Source organism: Oryx dammah, unplaced genomic scaffold (genome assembly GCF_014754425.2).
Source record: "Oryx dammah isolate SB20612 unplaced genomic scaffold, SCBI_Odam_1.1 HiC_scaffold_27, whole genome shotgun sequence".
Classification (NCBI taxonomy): domain Eukaryota; kingdom Metazoa; phylum Chordata; class Mammalia; order Artiodactyla; family Bovidae; genus Oryx; species Oryx dammah.
Genome location: NW_024070211.1, coordinates 80,960,360 through 80,986,630, shown reverse-complemented (window position 1 = coordinate 80,986,630; position 26,271 = coordinate 80,960,360). Strand labels below are relative to the sequence as shown.

Genomic DNA, 26,271 nt, shown 5'->3' with positions numbered 1-26,271 from the left:
TCACATCCATTGAGTCAGTGATGCTATCCAACCATCTCATCCTCTGCTGTACTGTTCTCTTTTTGCCTTCTAACTTTCCCAACATTACAGCCTTTTCAAATGAATCGGCTCTTAGCATTAGGTGGCTAAAGTATTGGAGCTTCAGCTTAGGCAACAGGCCTTCCAATGAATATTCAGGATATTTCTTTTAGTGTTGACTGATTTGATCTCCTTGAAGTACAAAGGACTCTCAAGAATCTTCTTCAGCACCACAATTCGAAAGCAACAATTCTTGGGTCTCAGCCTTCTTTATGGTCCACCTCTCACATCTGTGTATGACTACTGAACAAAACATAGCTTGGACTGTATGGACCTTTGTCAGCAAAGTGATGTCTCTGTTTTTTAACTATCCTGTCTAGGTTTGTCATAGCTTTCCTTACAAGAAGCAAGCATTTAATTTTATGGCTGCAGTCACCATCCTCAGAGATTTTGAAGCAGAAGAAAATAAAACCTGTCACTGCTTTCACTTTTTCCCCTTCTATTTGTCATGAAGTGATAGAACTGGATGCCATGATCTCTGGTTTTGTGTTTTTGTTTTTTTTTTTAATGTTGACTTTTAAGCCAGCTTTTTCACTGTCCTCTTCCACCCTCATCAAAAGGTTCTTAAGTACTTTTTCACTTTCTTTTGTTAGAGTGGTATCATCTTCATAGCCAAGGTTGTTGATATTCCTCCCTGCAGTCTTGATTGCAGCTTGTGATTCATCCAACCTGGCATTTCACATGATGTATTCTGTATATAGGTTAAATAAGGGTGACAAAATACAGCCTTTTCATACTCCTTGCCCAGTTAGCTGCTCCATGTAAGGTTCTAAGTGTTGCTTCTTGACCTGCATACAGGTTTCTCAGGAGGCAGTTAAGGTGGTCTGATATTCCCATCTCTTTAGAAATTTTCCACAGTTTGTTGTGATCCACACAGTCGAAGGCTTTAGGGTAGTCAATGAAGCAGAAGCAGCTGCTTTTCCAGAATTCCAGAATTTCTCTGTGATCCAGCGAATGTTGGCAATTTTGATCTCTGGTTCCTCTGCCTCTTCAAAACCGAAAGTTTTTGGAGCTTGGAGGGCTACAGTCCATGGGGTCGCAAAAGAGTCAGAGAGTACTTAGCGACTAAACAACAAAAATTTTGCTCCTTCTACTTACTTAAATGGGGCTGCTAATTTCATCAATTTTTATACATTTAGCCATTGAGCATTATCATAATCCTCACCAATTACTTTAAGAAATGAGAAAAATTACATGGTATAAGTCCTTAGTTTGCTTGACTTGACAAATCCAGTTTTAATTTACTGAAATCATATTTCCCATGTCTTTCATTCAATAACAGAAATAGACCAGATCAGTATTTCTTCCCCACTGCTAGTCTGTTTATCAACAGTATCAAGAGCCTTATCCTTAGTCCTTAGCGTTGTGAATAAATCATTAAGTTTTTGTTGTCTATTATTGCATAGTACAAAAATGACAGGGTGGATTTTACCAAATTTGGAACAGCTGGAACTGAGGAGGAACAAGAGGCACATATGAATACTAAATTTGAAGAGTCATGCCGTATGAATTTTGATGCTTTGAACAGAGGAAACAATAGTAGTTTCAAATTTGAAATTCAAATCAAAAGTCACAGGTACAGATGGTTGAAATTACAAAAATGAGACTGTTGATTGAACTGCTTCTAACCTCAGTAGCTCTCTAGTACATACTAGAGTGAGTAGCACTGGAGATTTAGTATTTAATAATATTCAAAGATTTGCTGAGCAACCCTTATGTCGTAGTTACCAAAACTTCTTCTAGTCACAAAATAAAGAAGGAAATGAGTATTTAACTTCTAGTATTTGAGTAAAGACATTTCTCTACAGGCATACTTTGTTTTATTACACATTGATTGATTGAATTTTGCAGCTATTATATTGCTTTTGCAAATTGAAAGTCTGTGGCAACTCTGTGTTGAGCAGCTCTACTGGCACCATTTTTCCAACAGCATTTTCTAGTGTCCTATCTCTGGGCCATATTTTGGTTATTCTTGCAATATTTCGAACTTTGTCATTATATTTTTTATGGAAATCTGTGATCAGTGACCACTTTTTTATATTGTTATTGCAAGAAATATCACTGGCTGAAGGCTCATATAGTATTTAGGGCTTTTAAAAAATGAAGTATTTTTAATAAAGGTATGTACATTTTTAAATGCAATATTGTTGTACACTTAGTAGACTACAATACAGTATAAACATAACTTTTATATGCATTTAAAACCAAAATTTAATGTGACTCACTTTGTTGCAAAATTCACGTTTATTGCTGTAGTCTATAACCAAACCATCAAATATCTCCAAAGTATGCTTACAGTACTCCTTGAGGATTTGATAGAGTAGATGTTGGCAGAAAATGGTTCACAAGACTGAGAAGGACCATGTTAAATGACTGCCTACTTAGGGGTGATGGTAAGAAAACATCAGTTAATAAGGGCTTAATGTTGCAACTATTTCCCAAACTAGCTGCTAGTTGTTTTATTGGCAAAGCCTGAGATATACAAATGAGCCATATTTTCTTATCCTTCTTACAGAGAATTAAACCTCAATTTGTGAGACTTGTTTTGAAAATCCTCTTTAAATCATTTAGCAGAATTTACACACACAGATAGAGACAAGTTATGTTCTGGAACTGAAATAAATGGAGTATCGCACAGTGCTGCTCATGCCTGTCGAATCGTAAGATGAGTACTGCACCCAGATAGAGGCTTAGTTTTCTATTATGATACTGTTATGTCAGTCATATGATAAAATGACTTAGAAGTTGGGTATTATAAATTTCATTGTATTAAAAGTGTAAATGCTGACACTTTAAAACTGAATAGTATATGACTGGGCAATGGCAATTCCCTCTAGTTTCCTCTCAAAAAGTAGATGATTTTGCCAGATTAAGGAATCTTAAACTTTACATAAGATAATAATTTATTTCTTTGCAAACATACACTGTAGCAAAAGTAGTCATTTATATGAATACTATCTTTTTTCCCATAGGAGAATATATGTTTAGTAAAATTAATTTTGCACCAATGTAGTCAAAGGTAGATTCCTTTAAAACTAGAAGTAACCTTGGAGGGCATCCTATATATACTTATCATTTCAAAACAGAAAGCCAAAATTGAAAGAAGTTTAGTGAATTATACAGTTTATTAATGAAATTAGAGATCAGTACCTTTAGAACTGGATCCCCAAACTTTATCTTTGCCAAATGCTTTCTATTAAATTTCATTTTTTCTGTATCTGAAACATTCTTAAATTATTTCTTATAAGAATCTTCCATTTCCTTAGAATTATGTAACATTCCTTCTCAATGACAAGTCAATATGTTGTGGCTATTTATATTGACTTTTGGGATCCTAGAAGACCTGGTGGAATTAAGGAATTCATGAAAAACTTACTTCCCTCCATATCCATCCACACCACAGATACCCCAGGCAAGAACTCTGACTTTAGGTCCTTCCTTCATCCTTTCTCATCCCCTTCCTTTATCCTTTCCCATCCCCTCTTCTCTCACCTTTCTTTTCATTTCTTTTATAATTTCCTCTCCTTCTTTCATTTTCCTCTCATTTACCTTTTTCCCATCTGTTAAATACCAAACAGTATTGTGTTTGGTCCTAAAATGTGAGGAAGTCAAAACATGTTCTCCATTCCTATGGAACTGACAGTCTCCTAGATGTTTTACTGGCAAAATGACTGTAAATCAAATAGCACTAATATTGTTGTATTTTTACATTAATTTATTCAGTTAATTATCTTATTTTTTTTTTCAACTTTACTAAACTACAGTTTTCATATGAAATTGTAAGATACATAAAGGGTACATCATGTTATTTGATACATGCATACATTGTGAGAGAATTACCCCATCCAGTTAAATATAACATCCACCACTTCACATATTTATCTTTTTTTGTTTGATGAGAACATTTAAATTCTATTCTTTTAGCGAACTTCACTTTACAGTATGGTCTTATCAACTATAGTCACCGTGTTTTATATTAGATTCTCACATCATGTGCATCTTATAGCTGAAATCTCATATCCTTTGACAAACCTCTCCTGGTTTTCTCCAACCCTCCCAGTCCCAGGCAATCACTTCTCTATCCTTGTTTCTGTGACTCTTCTTTCAGATTCCACATATCAGTGATACCACACAAACATATATCACATCTTCTTTAGTTATTCATCCATTAGTGGACACTTAGGTTACTTTCATATTTTAAATCTCAGGCACTGAAATTACTGCTTTGTCATTTTTTAACTTTATTGAATAAATGATATCTCCTTTATATATATTGTCTTGGCCAGAAAGTTTGTTCAGGCTTTTCATAACATCATTTGAAAACTCAAATGAACTTTCTGGCCAATGCAATATCAGTTTTACTGTATGTAAGTGAATATGAAGACTGTGACCTCTTCACATTGCTTTTAACAGATGTATTTTAGAATCTATGAAATTTGTTAATTATTTTTACCGCTATAGTTTATTGTTCTTCACAAATAGATTAAATGTTATTTTCTCTATCTAACCATATTAATTGGAAAATAATCAGAAATTTCTAGATTCTGGGGGGTACACTAGCAATGAAGAGGTCGGGAAGACATTTTTTTTCTTTTCTCAGTTTTGGACTTTTCTTTGCAGAGACTTAAGGGATGAAGGACAATGTTCTACATAATTGTTGAGAGAAGGGATTTCTATTCCTACATCAAAATAAACATATTTTGAAATCCCTGACAGAGCTGTCTCTATGGGTAGAAATATGACCCAAGGCCCACCTCCAGGTTGGTCATTAAAATCCTCAAGGACAGGACTGTGTACCTGTCCCTGTTCTTCAGCCCTGTTCAGTGGGATTAAATAAAGAATCATTTTTCACCATGAGAAATACTGAAACCAAAATAAGAAAGCTTAAAATTTACATCCACTGTGCCAGAAGATTTGAGTTTATTTTAATCTATAGAACACAACACATTTCATTGTAAGACATTTAGTGTAGAGGAAAAATGAAAGTCTGAGTTCACATCCCAGTTCTACCATCTTTCTTGTATGGATTTGGATTAACTCATTTAACCTCTCTCAGTGTCAGAATACCAGCAGAAATGAAAATAGTATCTGTCTCATAGGATTAAGTTTGAGTTTAAATAGAGGAATTCATTTGTAAAATCCTTAGCACAGCACTTACTAGGCTTTCAACAATGTGGTTCCCCAACACTCTCTTCCCCTCTTTTTTGTGTTAAATTTCTACTTATGGTACAACCTTGGTAAGTCTTGATGAGTCCTTTCATAAATTCCTTGGAAGACAAATTCTCTTTGTAATTAATCAAAAAGAGAGCAATGAAGAAGGGGACACAGAAATGACAATGCAGAGAAATGAAAAAAAAAAAAAAAAAACAAGAGGCAAAAAGATCTTGATGTAGAAAGATAATGCCTCTTTCCCTTGGGCTGCTTTAGGCTGTTGAAACAGTAATGTTTCACAGATAAAATAAAGATGTCTGTATTATTTTAATTATCCATATTTTCATTAACAAAAAGAAGGTGAACTATAAATACTGCAAATAGAGAGAAATAAACTCTGTTTTGGTGTATGCTGTATTAATGATATACCATCACATTCTTCCCCTTTGATAATTTTTTTGTTGTTGCTGTTATTCTTATGATTTTAACATGGAACAGATGAGATTGGGTAGAAGAACAAATACACAAGATACACATTTCTAATCCTAGGAAATTAAAAGTAGTTTCTATTGCTCATGAACTTGGGGAGTTAGTTATCAGTTTTAATCTCAAAAGCCTATTTTAAATGAGTTAAAATGCAATTTGGTTCTTTAGCACAAATAGCCCTGCTAAACTCTTTAATCATTCATAATAATTACATGATTCATCATTTATACTTGGGACTGGTCAGACACATTTTTCTTGCACTTCATTGCTTACCCCAAACTTAACTTTTCCATTGTTGATATGTGTTTAGTTGCTCAGTCATGTCCAACTCTTTGTGACCCTATGGACTGTAGCCTGCCAGTGTCCTCTGTCCTTGGGGATTCTCTGGGTAAGAATACTGGAGTGGGAGTATGACCATGTGGGGGTGCCATGACCTCCTCCAGGGGATCTTCCCAACCCAGGATCAATCCCAGGTCTTCCTCATTGCAAGCAGAATCTTTACCACCCGAGCCCCCAGGGAATCACAATTGTTGATATAGCTGCAGTTTAACCGTCAGTGTATTAATCATCTATTAGAGTTTTATTATGGTGATGCAGAGCTACATCAGTGTGCTGCTGCAGGAGGATAGGCTTGCATTTCTCCATCTTTGCTCTGCAGACTACAAAGGGAGTAGTTGACCCAGTCTCTAGGGGAATGTGTCAATAATGTGTTTTCATTTTTGTTGTAATCTCAAAATCAACATAAATTTATTCCAAGTTATTGGTGTGTGTGGCCATATAATAACCAAGTATTTCCTCATGATTTTGGTGGTTGAAATTTTATTTGCAGTTACGATAACGTGATCACCAAACTCTAGTAAATTAATGTTTTAAGTCAATGAGGCAACGATAGCAGTGGGGGGTTAATGTATCAATAATGTGTATTAGCCAAATGAAGTTTCAAACAAGTATCTAAAGAGAAATTAGAGCTGAAGTAGTCTTACAAATACCAGAAAATGTACATGATTTAGCTAACTCATATTCTCAACTCCATGAGAAGTTTTATATTAGCATTATTTTAGTATCATTTTAAATGTTTTATTTTGCACTTTAGTTTATATTCATTTGCAAATTTGTTTTGGATTGTGACCATATAGCTATCAACACAGGCATTTATATCTAGATTAATACGTGTTTAAGTTACAAAATGAAAACATAATTTAGTTCAGCACTCAGAGTCTATAGTTTTGTTTTTCCATTAGAAAGTTTAATATGTTTGTAACATTTGAGAAATAATAGTAGACAATTTTATTTTGCCCCTCTAATTTTTGAGTATCTACATGTTGATGGTGAAAGTGTTAGTGGCAGTAGGAAAGGAAATGTGGGAAAGAATTAGCCAGACATGGAGAAGCCTTTGTTAATTAGCCTGGAGTGGCTTCCAGCTCTGGGGGCTTGGAAATGGTCTAGTCACCTGCCAAAATTTGGCAATACTATGTTGGGGGAGTTAAACTAATTAGTTCTGTTTGGTGCATGTTGACAATGAGATTGTGCATACTCAGTTGCATCCAACTCTTTGAGACTCCATGGACTGTCACCCTCCAGGTTCCTCTGTCCATTGAACTTTCCTAGTAGGAATATTGGAACAGGTAGGCAACCCACTCCAGTATTCTTGCCTAGAGAATCCCAGGGATGGGGGAGTCTGGTGGGCTGCCGTCTATGGGGTCGCACAGAGTCAGACACGACTGAAGTGACTTAGCAGCAGCAGCAGCAGCCATTTATGCTTCCATGGAATCTTCCTGACCCAGGAACTGAACCTGTGTCTCTGGCATCTCCTGCCTTGGAAGGTGGATTCTTTACCACCATGCCACCAAGGAAGCCCATGCATGCTGACGATGACGCTCTAATAGATTTCCAGATAGAGTCCTGTAAAACTAAGATTCAAGAAAGAGCAATTAGGATTTAAGAAGAGAGGTTTCAAGGGACATTTGCGAAGAAAGATAGTTGAGCTCATGACAGTAGATGAACTTGTCAAAAAGTGATACTGAGCTTACCAGTTCCTATGATGAAAACTGCATTCAGGGATGTGAATGAGAAGAAGCTAAAATAAACTACCAGACACTTCTTATTCAGAATTTTTATCCACTTTAGGAATTTTTACATTTTATTTTAAGAGTTAACGTATACAACATTATTTTAACAGAGTACAATATAAAATCTGTCTACTGAGAGGAAAGCAAGGAGCCAACTTGTGTGGAATGGGAAGTGACATTTGAAATGGGAAGGGATGAATGTAAGATAAAGAGAAACAGAGACTATATCAAGGACCTAGGTACAAGATAGCCTGATTGTAGGTCAGCTTTTACTATGAAGACTTTTTCCTGTTGAATGTAAATAATATTTATCTTGTCAGTTTGCTGTGAAGATCACATGTGATGATACATATCAAAATGCTCTGGAAAAAAGTCATTACTGTAGAAATATTTGGTAGAATTTTCCTTGAGCAACCTTCATAAAATTGATATACTGCCTTGTAAACATTTTCCTTAGTGTTTCATTACTTTTATTTATATTTCTATTTTTACCATCTAATTATTTTTCAATATTTAATATTCATGAACATCAAGAATATTCTATATCATCTTCTGCTTTTATTATATAGATTGCACATTGTGAATTACACAGCATGATGAAGCCATTAACTTCATTAACTAGAAAAATTGCTCAGGTTTGAAATATAGATGATTTGTAAGTGGTAGGAGGAAGAAAAGTAAAGGTAAATTGCTTCTCCTTGCCATCTTAAAAAATTTTTTTTCAAACTATTTAGGAAGCTTAAAAATTAAGTAATTTAGTCACATTGAGTTTTATAGCCAAGATGAATAATTCCATCAATATGGTAGAATTATATAAGAATTTGACATGTACTGAATACAAAACATCAAATACAGTGAATATAGCCTTATTGGAGAAATAGCTAACTTTTGGGACAGTGGCACACAATTATTAGAACATGTATCTTTTTTTTTTAAGTTTTTTGGATACAGATCATTTATTTTAAGTATTTTGTTGAATTTGTTACAATATCCTTTCTGTTTATGTTTTGGTTTTTTTATCTGTAAGGCATGTGGGATCTTAGCTCCAAAGCCAGGCATCAAACCCAGGTCCCCTGCAGTGGAAAGTGAATTCTTAACCACTGGACCACCAGGGAAGTCCCACAAAAGCAGGTATCTTATTTTTGAGAGATCATCTAAATGTTTTTTCTTAAGGTTTAGCAGGCATCAATACATTGGATCAATGGAATGATGAACTAAAATATGGGAACACAACATTATTGCAGTCAGAGTGTTGATTTTAAAACATGTATGATATATGAATGAAAGAGTTTTTGTTTGTTTTAAAGAAAACAAACATATAAATAAGAAACACAGGCTTACTTGGTACTTAGTTATAAATTCTAAGATTTTGAAGCATTATGTTCTTATGCTAAAATGAAAAGGATGCTTAAGTACTGCACACTGTGAGAGAAATGTAGAAAAAAAGAATATCACACTAAAACACCTGACAACTTCCTTTTCAACTGTCATGTTTTACAGTAATACCCATACGGAAAATACTCTTAAAATCTTATGCTACTGCTCCCTTCACCATACACAGTTTATGCACTAACTTGGTGAACGATTCGAGGAAGAAAATTTGTATTTCCATTTCTAAGTTATTAATATCTGTCATATTTAAGAAGAAACCAGAAAATAATTCTATATCTTGTGATCTTTATCTTAAATATTAATGTATTGACTTCTCATGACCTAAGGTCGCTGAGATTAACACAATATCTTCAAACAGCTTCTAGAATGTTTTCAGGAGGTAGAGATATGAGAAGAAAGAGTGATACTGAGGTTACCATTTCTCATCTGACCCCAGGAAATAGTGCAACATATCTCAAGGATCAGAGTGACAAAAAAAGAAAGAAAGAAAGAAAGGAAGAAAATGCAGCTTGATAGATATTAGGAATATTTAAAGGGGAAACAATTATTGGAGGAAAAAATATTTCAGGAAGATTTTATTAATATTTGTGTGTGTGTCTTTTTTGAGTTAGCTCAAAGTTATGGAAAAGTTTGAAAACCAGAAAAAGGAAGGCTGACTTCACAGGAAGATGGATTAAGTTACCCCTGTGTGTGTTCTAAGTCACTTCAGTTCAGCTGTCGTGTCCAACTCTTTGTGACCCCTTCGACTGCAGCATGCCAGGCTTCCCTGTCTATCACCAACTCCTGGAGCTTTGTTGCACCCAATTCTTTGCAACCCTATGTATCGCAGCCCACCAGGCTTCTCTGTCCTAGGGGATTCTCCAGGCAAGAATGCTGGAGTGGGTTGCCATGTGCTTCATGAGGGGATCTTCCCAACCCAGGGATTGAATCTATATCTCAGGAAATCTATATTTCCTGCATTGGCAGGCAGGTTCTTTACCACTAGCACCACCTGGGAAGCCCTCCTAGAAGAAGGTAATCTTGAATGACTGACTCTTCTGCTACAAATTATTCTGGGAGCTATTTTTTATATTCTCTCTCCCTCTGCCTCCTCTTCTTCTGCCTGCTCTCCAGCCTGCCTCTGAGCATGGCCGTTTGGTTCTTTCTTCTCTATGTCTTGTTTTGATGATAATACTTGTATTCATTTCTTATAAGTTATGTCTTCTTAAGGTAATTTCTTAATGTCTGAGTGCCAGATTCCTCATTCATAAAGGTTGATGACAAAATCTAACATAGTTTATTGGTTCAATTCAGTTCAGTCACTCAGTCATGTTCGACTCTTTGTGACCCCATGAATCACATCACACCAGGCCTCCCTGTCCATCACCAACTCCCGGAGTTCACTCAGACTCATGTCCATTGAGTCGGTGATGCCATCCAACCATCTCATCCTCTGTTGTCCCCTTCTCCTCCTGTCCTCAATCTTTCCCAACATCAAGGTCTTTTCCAGTGAGTCAGCTCTTCACATCAGGTGGCCAAAGTATTGGAGTTTCAGCTTCAACATCAGTCCTTCCAATGAATACCCAGGACTGATGTCCTTTAGGATGGACTGATTGGATCTCCTTGCAGTCCAAGGGACTCTCAAGAGTCTTCTCCAACACCACAGTTCAAAAGCATCAATTCTTCGGCACTCAGCTTTCTTCACAGTCCAACTCTCACATCCATTCATGACCACAGGAAAAACCATAGCCTTGACTAGACCGACCTTTGTTGGCAAAGTAATATCTCTGCTTTTCAATATATTATCTAGGTTGGTCATAAGTTTCCTTCCAAGGAGTAAGCGTCTTTTAGTTTCATGGCTACAATCACCATCTGCAGTGATTTTGGAGCCCCCAGAAATAAAGTCTGACACGGTTTCCACTGTTTCCCCATCTATTTCCCCTGAAGTGATGGGACCAGATGCCATGATCTTCGTTTTCTGAATGTTGAGCTTTAAGTCAACTTTTTCACTCTCCTCTTTCACTTTCATCAAGAGGCTCTTTAGTTCCTCTTCACTTTTTGCCATAAGGGTGGTGTCATCTGCATATCTGAGGTTATTGATATTTCTCCTGGCAATCTTGATTCCAGCTTGTGTTTCTTCCAGCCCAGCGTTTCTCATGATGTACTCTGCATATAAGTTAAATAAGCAGGGTGACAATACACAGCCTTGATGTACTCCTTTTCCTATTTGGAACTAGTCTGTTGTTTCATGTCCAGTTCTAACTGTTGCTTCCTGACCTGCATACAGGTTTCTCAAGAGGCAGGTCAGGTGATCTGGTATTCCAATCTCTTTCAGAATTTTCCAGTTTATTGTGATCTACACAGTCAAAGGCTTTGGCATAGACAATAAAGCAGAAATAGATGCTATTGGTAACAGTATAAAAAATACATAGTTCAACACCTGATACATTTACTGGTACATGGTTTATTATGTGTTGGGAAATTGGTGTGCATTTATTATTGTTAGTGTTATTATTGTACAGTGCATGAAGCCAACACCCAACTTGAAAATAATAACAATGTTCCAACAAGTAAGTTCCCTGAGAAAGAAAAGGAGCTTCATAATTTATCCTTAAATTTATGTGCTTGGCTGTATCTGCTTCTATATTCGCATTTGACTCCATACCTATATTTGGATGTATCTTTATGTATCAGAATAGGTATCAGCATGAATTCATTCATTCATAAGCACATATTTAATCACTTGTGTCAGGCAGGGTACTAAATATTGAAGATGCAATTGAGAAGTGGCTTGTAATGTTAAGGTATTTATAATATACAATGAAGAAACATATAAATAATTATGTACTATAAATCATGGAAGTTTATAAGATGAAAATCCATAGAAATTAAGAACACATATGAAAATTGAAACAAATAAAATGATCCATTCTACATGAAAGTGAGAATAAAGGGCAGTTAGGAAAATCTACTCAAATGATCTGAGTTACTAGAACTTGACAGTCAAAATATAGCACACATTTTTTAACTGATTATCCTAAATATAAGATATTGTGACATAATAAAGGCAAGTCAAAATTAGAAGAAGGGTTTGAATTAGGCTACCTACTTAAGTCATTTCTAAATATATTTCAAAATTAAATGTAAAAATGATGCCTTGACCTAAAAATCAACCAATATCCTTTTTTTTTCAATTATTTCTGTAGACCAGATATTGTGCTAGTCAAGGATCTTAAATGTAATATGGAATACCTATGTACAGATAATAATCTAGTTTTACATGTAATAGCACAGATAATAGAAAATTGGGAAGTGGTTTATTTTCCTCTGGGGCAGGGAATAGGGTTTCTTTATGAACCTCAGGATGTGCCCAGTTCTGCATTTTGTTGCTATCGTGAAAGAAGTGAAATTCATTTAGTAATATGTGTACTCTCTATTCTAATGTGTATCACCATGCCCTTTTTGCCTTGTTTTTGTACTTTGACTTTCCATCTTTAAAAAACTGAAAAATGTCAATTCTCCAGAGAACTGTAACAAAAATAAAGACTGAATAACTTGGTTCTGTGAGAAAAGGGCTGAAGTTTTTGTGTTCAGGGCTTCCCTTGTGGCTCAGCTGGTAAAGAATTTGCCTGCAATGCTCGATCCCTGGGTTGGGAAAATCCCCTGGAGAAGGGAAAGTCTACCCACTCCAGTATTCTGGCTTGGAGAATTCCATGGACTGGGTCACAAAGAGTCAGACACGGCTGAGTGACTTTCACTTTCACTTTTTTGTGTTCAACCTTAAGAAGTTGTGGTGGGGGAGTGATCTATTTATTGCTTTCAAACACTTTGGTGGTTGCTCGGTGAACCGTGTTAAGAAGTGGTTCTCCATATCTGAGAAAGTACACAGACGCAAGAATAAATGGGGTTCCTACTGACTAGGATAGTTTAACTCTTGCCTCAGTGCTGGATGATATATCCGTTTGAGGTCCCTTACAGCTATACTTTGAAACTCTTAGCTTATAAAATTGCTAGAATAAAATTATTTCATTTCTTAGCAGCAAGATTTACATTTTATATAAATGAAAGATTTTTGGAGAGGCTATGCTTTTCTTTTGCCAATATCTGAGAAACTTTGGTACATATTTGTAAACATACCAAAATGTAATTCAAGAAGGTTGCATAAAATGAAAAACATTTATCACTAGAAGACATTTTTCATGTATAGTATTTGCTTTTACATAGTTTGAATAAATTCTTTTTGGATGAGAAAGCAGGGCAGTTAAGGTAATTGTCTTTACATTTACATAGCATCTTCAGTTAAGATAGCTGGGTATTTCAGTTATTGTTGTAGGTGTCTTGTTTAAACTGTTTTAATTTATGTGATAAAGTATAATTATTAGCAATAATTTTTACTTTCAATATAAATTTACTAACAAAATTAACCGTTATCAGATCTTATGAATGGAAATTCTGGTATGTATTTAGTTATTAGTTTAACCAATACTTCTGAAGTACTTATTCTATGCCAAGAACTGATATTATAAATACATATATTTTAAAAATCAACATCAATTGTTTTGGGGCAGGGAAAATGGAGGAATTGTCTACTTATTTTCTATGTGATTTTTATATTTAGTTCAGTTCAGTTCATTCACTCAATGGTGTCTGACTATTTGCGACCCAATGGGCTACAGCATGCCAGGCTTGCCTGTCCATCACCAACTCCCGGGGCTTACTTAAACTCATGACCATTGAGTCAGTGATGCTGTCCAACCATCTCATCCTCTGGCATCCCTTTCTCCTCCTGCCTTCAATTGTTCCCAGCATCAGGGTTTTTTCCAGTGAGTCAGTTCTTCACATCAGGTAGCCAAAGGATTGGAGTTTCAGCTTTAGCATCAGTCCTTCCAATGAATATTCAGGACTGATTTCCTTTAGAATGGACTGGTTGGATCTCCTTGCAGCTCAAGGGACTCTCAACAGACTTCACCAACACCACAGTTCAAAAACATCAAGTCTTTGACTCTCAGCTTTCTTTATGGACGAACTCATACATCCATGTATGACTACTGGAAAAAAACATAGCTTTGACTAGACAGAACTTTGTTGGCCAAGTAATGTCTCTGCTTTTTAATATGTTGTCTAGGTTGGTCATAGCTTTTCTTCCAAGGAGTAAGCATCTTTTAATTCCATGGCGGCAGTCACCATCTGCAGTGATTTTGGAGCCCAAGAAAGTAAAGTCTCTTTCTGTTTCCACTGTTTCCCTATCTATTTGCCATGAAGTGATGGGACCGGATGCCATGATCTTAGTTTTCTGAATGTTGAGTTTTAAGCCAGCTTTTTCACTCTCCTCTTTCACTTTCATCAAGAAGCTTTTCCTATTCTCTTTCTGCCATAAGCATGATGTCATCTGCATATCTGTCTCAGCAATCTAATTCCAGCTTGTGCTTCATCCAGCCTGGAATTTCGCATAATGTATTCTGCATATAGGTTAAATTAGCAGGCTGGCAATATACAGCCTTGATGTACTCCTTTCCCAATTTGAAAGCAGTCTGTTGTTCCAGGTCCAGCTCTAACTCTTGCTTCTTGACCTGCATACAGATTTCTCAGGAGGCAGAAAAGGTGATCTGGTATTCTCATCTCTTTTAAGAATTTTCCACAGTTTGTTGTGATCCACACAGTCAAAGGCATAGTCAAAGCAGAAGTAAATGTTCTGAAATTCTCTCGCTTTTTCTATGATCCAACAGATGTTGGGAATTTGATCTCTGGTTCCTTTTGTAAATCCAGCGTGAACATCTAGAAGTTCTTGATTCACATACTGTTGAAGCCTCACTTGGAGAATTTTGAGCATTACTTTGTTATTGTGTGAGTTGAGTATAATTGTGTGGTAGTTTGAATATTCTTTGGCACTGTTTTTCTTTGGGATTTAAATGAAAACTGACCTTTCTCCAGTCCTGCGGCCATTGATAAGTTTTCCAAATTTGCTGGCTTATTGAATGTAGTACTTTAACATCGTCATCTTTTAGTATTTGAAATAGCTCAATTGGAATTCATCACCTCCAATATCTTTGTTCATAGTGATGCTTCCTAAGGCCCACTTGACCTCATACTCCAGGATGTCTGGCTCTAGGTGAGTGATAACACCATCATGGTTACCTGGATCATGAAGATCTTTTTTATATAGTTCTTCTGTGTATTCTTTCCACATCTTCTTAATATCTTCTGCTTCTGTTACATCCATATTGTTCATGCTCTTAATTGTGCCCATTTTTGCATGAAATGTTCCCTTGGTATCTCTAATTTTCTTGAAGAGATCTCGTCTTTCCCATTTTATTGCGTATTGATCACTTAGGAAGGCTTTCTTATCTCTTCTTGCTATTCTTTGGAATTCTGCATTCAGATGGATATATCTTTCCTGTTTTTTCATTTGCCTTCATTTCTCTTCATTTCTCAGCTTTGGTAAAACCTCCTCAGACTACCATTTTGCTTTTTTGCATTCTTTTTCTTGGGGATGGTTTTGATCACTGCCTCCTGTAATGTCATGAACCTTTGTTCATAGTTCTTCAGGCACTCTGTCTATCTATTTTTACTTTGAATCTATTTTTACTTTAAACCCCTCTATTCTATGGCAAAGGTAGTTCCCAGAACCTTTAACGTCTCCCAGTCCCACGATGAGGATGGCGGTGATGGCATAGATTTGTTCTTGTAATGTTCCTTCTGACCCACATCAGAAGTTTTCTGATATGAAGTCAGTCTCGTTTAAGTTTTTTCAACTTTGAACATCATTTACACAAATCATTCATGAGTTTAAAAGACATTTTTTAGTCATTTATTGAATCACATTGTTATGTGCCTTTGTTTTTTTTTCCTCTAGACTGTGTAAGAATTCCACCCCACGATTATACTTCAGTATGCTCAGCTCTCCTAATTCTGTTATGACAACAGGTCATTAATCTTCAATTTCATTTTCAAAAGTTGGAAATCTTGTTCCATTAAGGGGCTTGACAATAAAGATTCACTGTTTTTAGAAAGCAATTTTGTTTATAAACAGTAGAAATCAAAGAAAACCTTATACCTCTATATAAAAATTCAAATTCTTTTTTTCTCCCATTCGGAGGGCTGTCTTTAATATCATGTAAGAATCGAATCGCCAGTCTATGTCCGATGCAGGATACGGCATGCTTGGGGCTGGTACACGGGGATGACCCAGAGAGATGTTGTGGGGAGGGGGGTGGGAGGGGGGTTCATGTTTGGGAACGCATCTACACCCGTGGGGGATTCATGTCAATGTATGGCAAAACCAATACAGAATTGTAAAGTAAAATAAAAAATAAATAAATAAAAATTCAAATTCTTAATGAATATCTATCCTTGAGTGGCCATTGGAAGCTTTGAATAGCTGCTTAATGCTTGGAAGCAATAGACCATTTTCACAAAAACATGCCAAAGAGATGGAGGATTAGCTCAACTCCCACTTTATCCCTAGTACTTTCACCCACTCTTGCCTGTGCAATAAGGAAAACAAAAGTTTAGGTAACTTATTCTTCTACAAAGTTTGAATTTAGTCTTAATCTGTTGTATAATCACATTACTTATGTTTATATAAATTTATATATATATATATATATATATATATATATATATATACACACACATATATATCTCCTTCTTGAGGAGTCTGTCTTCTACAGAAATTACCAACAATGGGCCCCAGTTTTTTAGCTAATTTTTGTTTCTATCAGTTTAAAAAATGAAACCAAAAAACTTAGACATGTTGTAGAGAGAAGATAATGAGCATAGATAATATATTTTAAATTGTGGAAAATATGGACATGTTATTAACATTGTTTATATAATTCATTTTATTTATTCATACATACAATCCATTTTTTCTCAAATTTTTACACTTTGGGGACTTTTTTCTCAATTTTATTACTATATACAGTGGCATCCATATTTTTAAAACTAAGGGTAAAGATAACATTTTGTTTAATGTTCTAAAATGATTGACAATGGGTTAGCTTGTCTTTCCCACAATTTGAATTTCAGCAGATGTGTAAAGCAGGTGTAGATCATCAACACTTTATGATATGCCTGCTTTTAATTTTTATCTAATGCTTTGATTGCCTATGAGTTAGTCATGTTTGGTGTGAGAAAAATTTTTAAATGCCGCCTAATCAGTTGTTAATTAGGAATAAATCATCACATTTTAAAGAGGTGGTAAAATACCCTTTTCTGATGAAATGGCAATTGCTTTTTCTTTATTTTCTTTGGTTATACACAATTGAGCTCTGAGATTTAGATGATTAGAGATTACCAGCCACAATTACGATGATGTCTTATATCTTAGTGAGATAGAGGGAACTTGTTGATTCATTTTAAAAATAGAAGTGCTTCTTCAATGTTTATATGATAAATATCAGTCATGATGGATATTTAGAAATTAGTTCATGGAAGGGCTTACATGAATGTAACATAATTGCATTTCTTTTTGTGCCAACTGATTTTACTGTGATGTTTAATGGTTTGTTGCATACTTTTCAGGATAATGAATTTCATTTCCTTGTATTATCCTATAAATAACTTGGAAGTTTTTTTTTAATTAGGATAATCATAGTAGCTGTCTTAATTCTAGCAAACACTTATGGCTCAGTGCCTTTTAGAATTGGAAGATATGCCTGCCTCAAGCCATACCAGATATAATGCATATACATTTACTTGTATGTGTATGCATGTATTCAAAATGTTTTCTCAAAAAAGCATACTTTATATCTGTTAGATAGTGTTTCCTTCTACTTGTGTTCACTATGAAATTTCTGTACCTGCATAGAGATGCCATTTTATACTAGCTTCCTCATTAATTTTATCAGTTCTTTTGACAAGGGCATAATTGTACATTGATTTTTCAAATAAGGAGAAGAAACTTCAGCCTAAACCTGAAGCCCACGAACACACAGCTAATGGTGAATACATATAATTTGAGTTGATGTATAACTTTAAGATATATATATATGGCTATAATTAAGCCATATATATATATATGGCTTTTGTAACTACACTGAAACTCTGTAACATGTATCTACACTTTAAATTTTTGATTAATAACAAAGAAAGAAGTACTTTGTAGTGTAATTGAAAATATAGAAAACATTCATTTGTTCAAATTGACAAAACAGTAGCATAAACAGAACAGGCACAATTGAAATTCAGTATTAAAAATTAAGGTACATTCTACTGCATAATCCTTCATAATTATAATATTTTGATATTTTAGTCAGTCAGTCAGATGATGGCAGTCAAAATTTCAAGAAAATACTGTTTAAGATATTTATAATCCAGGCATCCCAAGTATTGGAAGGAATGCTGCACCCTCAAGGATTAAGTGAAATCCTTAATATCAAGATTGAAGAATCTATATATTTTTAGCTTGGTAGAATATATATATAAAGCCTATGAGTTTATTTTTTCATACTGTTAATTATTTAGACAAGAATTGCCAGTCTCCAGATATATTAACATTGACATAATAAAAAAGTGTATTATGTATGTTATTATTAAGTGTATTATGCATGTTATTTCTACAGGAAGCAGACTATATTATTGTTTTTTTATTATTTTCATTATTTATATATTCCATATAGAATACCTCTATACTATCTAAATTGGAATTAAAATAATAGATCTATCCAGTTATTAAACAAATATATTTTGAGCTTCAACTCTATGGCAATGATGTATTTATCATTTAATTGTACTCAAGTTTTTAATTTCTAAATAATACCTAAAATGCCCTACTCACCTATAAAATTAATATATATGTATATGTTTCAGTTTTATATTACTATTTTCAATTTTAATATTTTATTCAAATATTTGCCCCATGTATAACTTTTTTGTACAGTTTAGCTTTTTTTTTTTTTCAATTAAGGACTAGCTAGCTAGCTGAATCAGTACACTATGGAATAATCTTTAGTCAAATGACCTAAAATATTCCCTGTACTATGAACTAAATTTCCATATATGTTTTTGAGCCTCTTCCCACTTCTATTCATTTCCATTGACCTATATGTCTCTTTTTTCACTAAAAAAATTATTACTTTTTAATATTTTATGATAATTATCTCATATGTTAATAATGTATACTGTTAGGCACTATATTTCTATTTGTATTGTACAGTTATCTTAACTGCTTGTTTGACCTTTATCAACCCTTTAAAAAATTTATTGTATACATATACCTATTTTTATTATTAAAAATAAATGCTAAAGTCCTCTTAACTACCAAATATATGTTAAGTATACATTCAAGGAATATTCATTTCAAAGAATACCAAGTCAATAATTACCCAAGCCTCAAGATGTAATAATAAGTATTCTATCATTAAATGTAAACTTTTTGTGATAAGAACCCATTTAATAAAAATTATGCTATTTTATTACACTTTGAATTCAGTTTAAATGGTGCTTCCCTGGTTGCTTAGACAGTAAAGAATCTGCCTGCAGTTCAGGAGACTTGGGTTCAATTTCTGGGTCAGGAAGATCCCTTGGAGAAGGTAGTAGCAATCCACTCCAGTACTCTCGCCTGTTGAATTCCATGGGCAGAGGAGCCTGGTAAATGAGTTCATCTTAGTGCACTGTTGGTCTCTCTGTTTATCCTAACTACTTTTCATGGGGACCTTGTTTTAAAAGATTCATTTATTGGTTCTTGTTTGGTTGGAGGGAGGTAAAATGAAAGTATTGAGGGGATCTCAACTTTATTTGATAGAATTATAGCTAATCTTTCAAGTACGTCAGGCTTGGGAACAAAATGAATTTTAGGGCCGCAACTTTAAAACTGGAAGTTTGTATGATTTATCAAATTTAGAAAAATCTACCCAAGATAAAAATTCCTCTCTCTTGAAGGAAATTGTTAATCAAGAAAATTTAGCATATTATAGCATTCATTTATAGGAACATGTGTTTTTCCATATTGGGCTTCACAGGTGGTGCTAATGATAAAGAACCCACTTAGCATTGTAAGAGAATTAAGAGACATGGATTCGATCCCTGGGTCAGGAAAATCCCCTGGGGAAGGGCATGGTAACCTACCCTAGTATTCTTGCCTAGAGAATCCCCATAGACAGAGGAACCAGTCCATGGATTTGCGAAGAGTTGAACACAACTGGAGTGACTTAGCACGCACATGTCTATCTTGCTGTAGCTGAACTGACTGAGATGTGGTAAAAATTCTTAGGTGAATACAAATTCTTTATGGCTATTCTTTGGGACTTCATAGAAAAACTAAAACAATAACACACTCCTATCCAAACTGGAACTGATTTATTGCCTTTCAAGATGTCTTAGGTACTCATATATCCATCTGATGTTTTCACTGTTTTATTTGATATGCACATTTCCTGGGAGATCTAATTTTATTTGTGCATTGCTAATGCATTGCATTTCAAGCTGTGTTTTGATTTCTCAAACTGGCAAATTTTTACACAGCTCTATAAATTTCTTATTTAGAGGAAAACTATAGAATAAAGCTGAATAAGCATAGTCCTGAGCCCACCCCATTTAAGGATGTAGCAGAATAGGAAATAGCATTTGTGAAAGATGCACAAACTATGTTTGGGTAAAGGGGTGAGAGGTGTTGTATACATGCCTAGAGAAAATGTGATCATCAGGGTGGTCAAACTCTTAGCTTTGCCAGGAGTTAGTGGAATAGTTACTGCTTCACCTCTTGCCAAATGTAATATTACCAACTTATTATTCATATATTAATTTGAGAAAAAGACTTTCACATTTTTTCTCTTTCAAACATTTGTCAAATAAATATATGCTAGTGACTTTCATGATGTTTTATTCACCTCTGTGAAGCCTAACAAAAGCTAGAAATAAGAAGTTAAAGTCAATTTGTTAATCAAAATTCATTGTTGAGGGCTTCCAGATTCTGTTCACTAACTTCTCACTCTTTGTGAAGAAATTTTATTGTGAGTAGTTAATATTTTATGGGAATGCTGTCAGCTTCTTACAGAGCCCAAAGGAGTTATATATTTTTCTGACATATGATCCTAATTCCCATCAGTATGTTCAATGTCAGCATCTGTAGAAATCTTTTTATTTTTAAGAAAAAAAACCTAAAAATTCCAGACTTGTCAAATAAGGATAACTAGCATGCTTCAGGAAATACTTATTACTCTGGGTAAATGCTTGGGGACCAGAGAGACAGATATGCCAAAGGAAGCCTCTTAGTGGTTTTCTGGTTAACATATTTTTTCTCTACTTATTAAACTCTTCCTGGAATGAGAATTTTGACAACTAGATTTGTACACCTACAGATAAAATATTTTGTACTACAGCAAAACACACACATATCCATATGTGTATGTGTGTGTGTATATGTATCATATGTGTGTGTGTGTGTGTGTGTGTGTGTATTAGTTACTCAGTTGTGTCTGACTTTATGTCCCCATGGACTATAGCCCACCAAGCTCCTCTGTCCATGGGGTTCTCCAGGCAATATATAATACTATACTATATATATATATATATATATAGTTATACACATATAATATAATGTAATATACATTTCCTTCCCTGGTGGCTCAGATGGTAAAGCATCTGTCTGTAATGCAGGAGACCCAGGTTCAATTCCTGGATTGGGAAGATCTCCTGGAGAAAGAAATGGCAGCCCTCTACAATACTCTTGTCTGGAAAATCCCATGGACGGAGAAGCCTGGTGGGCTACTGTCCATGAAGTGGCAAAGAGTCAGACACGACTAAGTGACTTCACTTTCACTTTCATATATAAAGTATAGGATGCTATATGTTACAGTATTATCTGAAAACTGATCATGTATTATTGATAAAAATGAAAGAAGAGTTTTAGTTAAAAAGTCAAATTGAGGAAAATCCAAAATGTTGAATATTATACATGATGGATATTTCTATATTCATATGGATATTTCTATATTTTATTAAAAATAAAATCTCTCCAGAATATTACTCATGTCACAAAGAGCAAGAACAAACAAGAACTTTGGAATGTGTTCTTTACTCTGTGACAGGTTTTAAGTCAACCAGGCTATGATGTTTGTTTTGCTTTTTAAATTATTTTTCTAAGAACCATGAAAAGAAGCATAAAATGACCTCTACTGGCAAGGGGGAGTTGGACTGATAAATAATCCTTGCAAAAGACAGCATTGGTTTAATAGTGAAAAATTATTCAGTTAACTAATTTGACTGATCTTTTAGCTAAATTGAATGAATTATCCAGGTTTGGCATAAAGTAAACTCAGAAGCTAAGCATATAGTAATCAGTTATTCTGTTGATGGTTTTTAAAAAATTTTTACTTTATTTTACTTTACATTACTGTATTGATTTTGCTATACATCAACATGAATCCGCCACGGGTGTACACGTGTTCCCAATCCTGAACCCCTCTCCCACCTCCCTCCTCATACCATCTCTCTGGATCATCCCTGTGCACCAGCCCCAAGCATCCTGTATCCTGCATCGAACTTAGACTGGCAGTTCGTTTCTTTTATGATGTTATACATGTTTCAATGCCATTCTCCCAAATCATCCCACCCTTGCCCTCTCCCACAGAGTCCAAAAGACTGTTCTATACATCTGTGTCTCTTTTGCTGTCTTGCATACAGGATTATCGTTACCATCTTTCTAAATTCCAAATATATGTGTTAGTATACTGTATTGGTGTTTTTCTTTCTGGCTTACTTCAGTCTGTATAATGGGCTCCAGTTTCATCCACCTCATTAGAACTAATTCAAATGAATTCTTTTTAATGGCTGAGTATTATTCCATTGTGTATATGTACCACAGCTGTCTTATCCATTGAAAGAGACACATGTACCCCAATGTTCACTGCAGCACTGTTTATAATAGCCAGGACATGGAAGCAACCTAGATGTCCATCAGCAGATGAATGGATAAGAAAGCTGTGGTACATATACACAATGATGGTTTTGTTATTGAAAATACATGTTGTTCCTGATTCAGCATCAGGGAAGATGTTAGCAAATGTTTTCTTCTAAAAAGCATGTTAAGCTTTCACTCATATCAGCTTTACTTCATCAACAGCTAGGTTCTTGGCCATCATTTGGCTGTGATTTCTAGAATCAAAGATTTAAAGTAAAGTCTTATGGTTGGTACATGTTTCCCATATAGAATTTTGAAATACTAAGGTCTAACTATGAACTTTTGATGTGGCTATGAATTTTTGGTTTAGTCTTTTCCTTAGTTTAATGTCTTTCATTTGAAAGAAAAAAAAAAGATCACAGTATAAGCCACAAGTTTAGTCCAGAAATTTATTTTACTATGTAAAATCCTCGTTCCCTTTTTTTATGTGATAAACATGTTCCATATTGATTATTATGAGATATTTTAGACTATCAACACATATTTCCTTAAAAAGCTACTATGAGGCAATAGGGGTGCAATTGAAAAAAAACAGTATAATTAAAGAAATAATCCTCAGAACTTGAGAGTAGGATATTTCTTTGACATGGTTTTAAGATCTATGTTAAGTCAAGGCAAACGGTACAATTAAGATGTTAAAAACTGGTGATAATGTGAATAATTTGATCATGAACAACCAAAAATCCCTACAGTCATAATTCATATTTCAGGAGACTTGAATGGTGGTCCAGTGGTTAAGACTTCACCTTCTAATGCAGACGGTGCAGGTTCAATCCTTGATCAGGAAACTAAGATGCCCCACATGCCTTGCAAACAACAGAAAAAAATAATTCATATTTCAATAAAGCAACACAAAATGATAGATTGAGACAAATTTTTCATTATTTGTAGACAATGTTATTATACATCATAAAACCCCAAGAGAGTCCACTGAAAAAATTTTAGAATTAATGAGAAAATTTAGCTAAGCATTGCATACAAATTATGGAAGCCTAAATAACTAAAATAATTGATGTCAATAAGAAAATGGACAGTCAGATCAGATTACCGCCCCCAAATAATGACTGAGTGAGTTAAAGTTTCATTACCATGAATTAAAACTGAATACAAGTAAAATGATGAAAACTTCTTGAAAAATAATTATCTTTTCATAGTATCTTTGCTATACAAAATTTATTTTATCATAGTCGTCATGCAATTACATTTATTGAGTACCTAATATGTGCCAGGCACTCCTATAGGCGTCTAGATGAAGTCAGCAAAAGAGACTGGCAAAAGACCATATCTGTGTAGATTTTGCCATCAGTTCCTGCAGAGTCCTTCTGATGTTTGAATGTGTTATATATTTTCCTTTTGTTTTCCTAGCTCAGTCACTTTACCCTCCCAGCATGGGTATCCATTCTTATTTCTGTACTGTTGATCTTTTCATTCCACAAGCTGTTAATATATTTGTATGCATATTCTTGAAATTATGCATAGTGCTCTGATGGGTATGTTTATTTTTAATGCACCCAATTGGTTCATTATAAATTTCATGCTCTTTCCTACATATTTTTAATTCTACATTTTATTTTTAAGATCCGTGCATGCAGCTGTATTTCTCCTGGATGATGCCCCACTGTGTGTGTGTGCTAGTCGCTCAGTAGTGTCCAAGTCTTTGTGACCCTGTGGATTGAAGCCTGCCAGGCATCTCTGTCCAAGAGATTTTCCAGCAATAATACTGGAGTGGGTTGCCATGCCCTTCTCTAGTATCCCATTGTATGGCTATGTAAATATCATATTATTTTCCACAAGTGCCCGTAGTGATAGACATCTAAGTTGAAAACAACATTCTAATGTAAATACTGTTATCACAACTATCTTTCTGTGTATGATATGCCTAGATGGTTTGTTTGATTTGTCTAAGACATATCTGGTCTATGTCTGTGTCCTAGAATATTTAATCTTCTCCTTTTACTCTTTTCCAGTGTCTCTCTACGAGAGACTTCTCTGGGATGTATACTCAATTTTGGAATTGTTTAATATTGAATATATACAAAATTATTATTCTTCAGAATGAATAGCTTTACCAGTTTGTAGTCCATCCAGTTTTTCTTGACTTTATGTTATCCCAATCCTCAAAATTGATATTTATTTGTCATTTACATTTTGATAGTCAGAAATATTTCATCAATATTATGTCACACATTTTCCTACTAGTATGTAGATTATGTCTCTATATTCTTTAAATGCATTTTAGCTCCTATTTTCATAGATTGCTTATTCATATACTTTGCTGCTTCCATATTGACATAAAATCTTTGTTTTTTAATTTGAAAGATGCTTTTATTATATAAATCATCTATGTTTGATTTTAAATGCTGTAAATTATGCACTTTGCAGAGATGTGGGTGGACCTCGAGACTGTCATACAGAGTGGAATCTAGAAAACTGTTACAGATGAGATTATTTACAAAGCTGAAATAGAGGTACAGACATAGAAAACAGATGTATAGATATTGGGGGGATAGAAGGATAGAATAAATTGAGAGATTGGATTGACATATATGTATTACTGTGTATAAAATACATAACTAATGACAGCCTATGGTATAGCACAAGAAACTCTACTCAGTGCTCTGTGGTGACCTAAATGGGAAGGAAAATAAGAATATATATATATGCATATATATATATGTACACACACACACACACACATATGTACTGATCCCTAGGGCTCAGTGGTAAAGGATCTGCTTGCAATGCAGGAGACCATGGTTTGAACCTTGGGTTGGAAAGATCTCCTGGGGAAGGGAATGGCAGCCCACTCCAGTATTCTTGCCTGGGAAATCTCATGGAGCCTGGTGGGCTAGCTTGGGATTGCAAAGAGTCAGACATGACTAAGCTACTAACACACTTTCATACACATATGCATATATATAGCTGATTCACTTTACTGTGCAGGAGAAACTAACACAACATTGTAAAGCAACTTACACACCAAAAAAAAATTAATCACAAATAAATTAACTGGTGTAAATAACTTTCACATTTTGTCCGTGGTATCATCACATTAAAATCTGTAATTGTGCTCAGATATATCAGTTATATCCCCTGAGAGTCACAAAGGCATTCTCATATTTTGAACTTCATTACCTTCACATTAGGTAGGACTGAAGCTTCTTCTTGTACATGACATTAGATAATTTCTTCCATGTAGTGAGTCAGCATGATTTT

At 34.7% G+C, this 26,271-nt stretch overlaps 1 long non-coding RNA gene and 1 other non-coding gene across 2 annotated transcripts in view; both read left to right on the top strand.

Moving 5' to 3' along the window:
• Window positions 1-26,271, top strand: part of LOC120854501 — a 368,800-nt gene that overhangs the window by 290,315 nt on the left and 52,214 nt on the right. The window lies entirely within an intron of this gene.
• Window positions 21,711-21,782, top strand: TRNAY-GUA. Its single transcript has one exon. It is a non-coding gene; the product is annotated as a tRNA-Tyr (tRNA).